Genomic DNA, 5,219 nt, shown 5'->3' on the forward strand with positions numbered 1-5,219 from the left:
CCGTACATATCTTGATAGGAAACACTATATTTGCTTTGTCACAAAAATCCAATATGGATGGGTTTGTTAAATACGCAACATTTATAATCACTGTTCTGCATGTACAAAAATAAGTGTATGGTTGCTAAAATGAGAGGGATTAGTTCTTTTCATTTTGGATTGCAAAATTTGATTACCCTGTACAAATGGTTCTTTGAATGTTTTTCAAGAAATGCTGATGTTTAAACTTTGCATTCCAAATGCTTTGAATTCTACGTTAGTGCTTTCAAAATATAATAGTTTTTTGGTCAGAACATTTGGAACAATCTGTATTAATTAAATACTTTGTATCTGAATAGCCATTGCTTGGAAGACAGTGTGCCACAATATTACCCAAAAAATACTGCTGCTAGTAATAATTAGTTCTCATACTTCTCATCACTGAGTGCATTCAGTCTGGAGAATACCCAAAAATTTTAAAGAAACTTAAATAAAAAAAAAAACATGGGAAATGTGGTTCACCCATAATTTTTAATTGTTCTTCACAGTGAAGTTAGCTCTATCGAAGGACTAAGCTGGGGAACAAAAGTAGCCATGACCACGATGGAATTGTATACCATACTTTTAGATTACTGGTATCAATAACAACCATTTATTTATATAACAGGAAAGCTTCACTTTCCACAGCAGACAATTTTATAGAAAATGCAAAACTAATTGAAACAGATTTTTCCACAGGCACAATGTTATGAATCAGAATTACATTCTGAGACAATTACACTCTAATTGATCAGAGAATATATTTTATGGAAATATACAAGTAAAACTCTTCCAAATGAAAAATTCCTTAAAGGGAAAAAAAAGCCAAAAAAAAAAAAAAAAGTCATGTAAACATCAAAACCAGGTGGAGACATACAAGAATCAATGGTCCCAATGATTATGTTGACAGTGTATCTTCCTATAGCACCAGCTTTCTCAGTGGAATCTAATATTTTTACTGACAACTTCATGCATAGCTATCTGTAGAACAACAGCATACATAACAAGTGTCCAGTTAATTTTTTATTACTGTACACCCACTTCCTTTGTGTATTTTTAGAAAAAATCCTTTGTAGGTGTTTTCCAAATGCCAAAGAAGAATGTTGGCATCAATGAAAGTTTTGCATGAATCAAATGGAAAATCAAGATTACTTGCTGGAAGCAATCAAACTGAGTAATTCACAAGAATTTCTTTAGCTTGAAGAATTACAACCAAACATTACCTCCCAACATGAGAATGTGCTTCCCAAATGTAACTGATTTGTGTAGATTTTTCTGAATAAAACTTTTCCTAGATAAACCAGGTTTGACAGATTTCATCGTTAACCCCCCCCCCATTTATTGAAAAAAAAAAAAAAAAGGGTGCAAAAGGTATTCATATATCTATTTTTGTGAAATAAATAATAACTTTAATAAACAAATAGATTTTTTATTATTTAATTTTTGGACCCTACACTAGACTGAAAAGTGACAATCTTATAATTATTCCATAGAGCAGCATAAAAGGATAAAGTAGGTAACTACAGATCAACCAGTCTAACTTCAGTGCTAGGGAAAACCATGGAGGAGAAAAAGATTAAGAACACAATATAGGGAAATCTAGATAGAAATGATATAAGACTGCTGAGGAAACACAGCAGTCTTATAAACAAAAAACTTGCTTAAACAGCCTAATAAACTAGTATAGTATAGATGCAGGAAATATGAAACATGATAATGTTTAATGTATCGAATGAAGGAAATCAAATGGTTTATTGAATTCTGTATGAAATTAACAAAATAATTAATTTACTGATATCTATAATAGCAAAAGGAAAATTTACTGCAACAAGCATATATATAATATGCTGAATTAATTGCTATTTACTGACAACATTCAACTCACTCTGAAATTCTGTTAAGTCTGATGAAATTAAGATTGACTTCAACTGGGACACAAAAAATAAATCTAATGATTTGTTAATTTCACATGGAGTAGGTCAGTCATTTTTATTTAATTTAAGATACTATTTATTTGGAATTCCAGAAGTGCAATCCCTCAAGAGAATTATTGGGATAACTCCTGTTTCTAATTTGCCTAATTAATGAAGGGATGCAAACAATGTCAAAATTTGTAGTGATTTATTTCACCATCCCTGAAACTCAGTGCTAACTTGAGTTTCAGGGTAGCTTTGCTTTAATGATGAAAAATTCAGTCCTTTCTCATGGGAAAATGAGTCCAGAAATATCTTAATACCTTGAAGGGAACTGAATTAAAAATAGAAGAAGAAAGGGTTTTAGGGATTACAGTCAGTTAGACATGTAGTTTTCTGTGCAGTGCATACAGGTGAAAAGGAGAGCCTCTGTGGTGTCCTATGAATGATTTATCAAATTCATATGGAATCGCAATATATGAGGCAACTGAGACTACACTTGCAAAACTGTTCAGGTATAAAGTCTAAGCACCTGAAAAAAAAATTGTCTTGAAAAGGTTCAAAGACAGGCAATGCACCTGGTTCAATTTGCCAATTATTATTATTAGTTGTAGTGGCAAATGATGCAAGCTTATACAGCATCAGCAAAAAAATAAACAATTTCCATTTTACCTGTCCATCACATCCAACAGTTTATCTAGTTCTTCTTTTAATTTATTAAAACTATCCACATCCACAACACCAAATGGCAGTCTGTTCCAACAATCAACCACCCTCCGGCTGAAGGGAAATTTCTGCTCACCTGACCTGCAACCATCCTTCCCCAACTTGAATTTATGCACCCTCATTTCATTAGCAATGAGCTTATTCGATCCATTCAAAGCCTAAAAAACCTCAATCAGATCAACTTGCAATTGCCTAGTCTCCAGATAACTGCAATTTGCAAAACTGAAGCCTGATAAAAAAAAAAAAAAAATCTTTTTCTCCCCCTCACCAATCTTATTGCTCTTCTTTATCCATTCCAAAAAATTAATCCAAGAAGAACAGCAGTGCCGATTGATAACTAATCTCTGTCCATAGCAGCAACTTTCCCTTAATGCCACATTGCTCCAATTTGTATGGCAGTCTTTTATGTGCAAAAGTTTTCCTTTGTAGAATAGATGTGCAGAAATTTGCCTTTAGACGGCAGGTGGTTGATTGCTGGAACAAACTTCTGTTGTAGAAGTTGACAGCTTAAATTCAAAGCAGAACTAGACAAACATATTTTTTGGCTGATGCAGTATAAGCTTGCTTTCGTGTATCATATGCCTCTACTAATGCTAATGCTAAAAAAGTATCAAAAGCTTTACTGAAATCTAGGTATACAATGTCGAAATTATTTTTTATATGGAGAGAATTTGAATATGTGTGCCACAAAGCTTAGTTTGCTACATATCACAAAAGGAATACAATTGAGGTTTATAAAGCTCCAAGAAGTGATATTAAAATGAATGAAAATTAAATTTATGCAGTATTAAATAATACTAGAATTGAGGGACATAAATTAAAACTAAGGGGAAGGAGTAATAATCTGTGTTGGAGGAAGTTTTCCTTTAGCCAGCAAGTTGTTAACTGTTGGAAGAAGAAATTGCCTCCATGTAGTAACTTGGGGAAATTCAAAGGCTAGCTGGATCAGTACCCATACATGGCTATTATGGTGACCAAAATTTGCATGGATTCAAATAAAGAGAACAACCCCATGAACAGCAGTTTATTTATATCCATGAAGTAAATGCTATTTATTTGAAGGGTAAAAGTAGTGGAATTCATCATGATTTGCTTCACAAATTGAGATATAAGATGATGACGATGCTTTTCTATGCAATTTTTGTTGCTATACAGCTAAACGATGCTTTTTACTACTTGTACAATTAAGAAGTCTTAAAAATCAAAAGTAAATACATTTATAACAAGACATTACAAAATTAGTAAAAATCATGCATATAAAGTATATAAATTTATTTGTACTTTTCATTTTTGTGTTTTTTCTAATCTTATTATACAGCAAATGAAATGACCAGGGACCCTATAACACTGCCACTACTATTATAGGCTGGATTTTATCATGTACACTTCATACTATTATCTAGTCTTTAAACTAACCTACATGACAAAGATGTATGGTAACTATATCAGATATATATATCTGCAGGTGAAATACAGCGTGTGCATGGGTCAGGACGCAGTATAAAAAACACCTGATACTGAGCTTCATTAATCAGTGTTACTCTTGTTCTTCAGGTGGGAAAGGCAGCAGACTTAAACGGGTTTGACAAAGGCCAAGTTGTAATGGCCAGACGACTGGGTCAGAGCATATCTGAAATGGCACGGCTGGTGGGGTGCTCATAGTCAGCCGTGGTTAGTACCTACCGAAAGTGGTCCAAGGAGGGGGAACCCATGAACTGCCGGCGAGGTGTTGGATGACCATGGCTCAACGATGCTTGAGGTGAGCGAAGGCTCTCCAGGATGGTACGTGGCAACAGAAGGGCGACTGTGGTGCAGCTAGCTGGTAATTGGAATGCTGGTGACGGGAGTAATGTGTCACAACACAGAGTACATCGAACCCTGCTGAAAATGAGGCTGCATAGCCGCTGGCTGCTCCGAGTGCTCATGCTAACCACGGAGCAACAGCAATGGGCACACGAGCATCGAAACTGGACCTTGAGTGATTGGAAGAAGGTTGTCTCGTCCGATGAATCACATTTCCTGTTGCACAATGTGGACAGCCGGGTACTTGTGTGTGGTTTACCTAGGGAAGGGATGGCACCATATATGCACCGTGGGACGAAAACAAGCTGGTGGCAGCGGTGTCATGCTTTGGGTGATATTCTGCTGGGATACCCTGGGTCCAGTCATCCATGTGCTAGGCACTCTGACAATCTACCACGTACCTAAACATCATTGCTGACCAGTTACACCCTTTCATGGCAACGGTCTTCCCCTCTGGCAGTGCTGTCTTTCAGCAGGATAATACGCCATGCCACACCACCTGGATCGTTCGAAACTGGTTCACGGAACATGAGGAAGACTCAGGTATTGCCCTGGCCTCCAAATTCCCCAGACATCAATCCTATCGAGCATCGGTAGTTTGTGTTGAAACAGCAATCTGCATCTCAATCATGGGACCTTACAACAGTTAAAGGATCTGTTGGTTATGTGTTGGTACGAGATACCACAAGACAAGTTTAGAAATCTTGTAGTGTCCATGCCTCGCCGGGTACGAGCTGTTTTGGCTGCACGTGGAGGACC

Source organism: Mastigoproctus giganteus, chromosome 2 (assembly GCF_048544385.1).
Source record: "Mastigoproctus giganteus isolate SK-2022 chromosome 2, ASM4854438v1, whole genome shotgun sequence".
NCBI lineage: Eukaryota > Metazoa > Arthropoda > Arachnida > Uropygi > Thelyphonidae > Mastigoproctus > Mastigoproctus giganteus.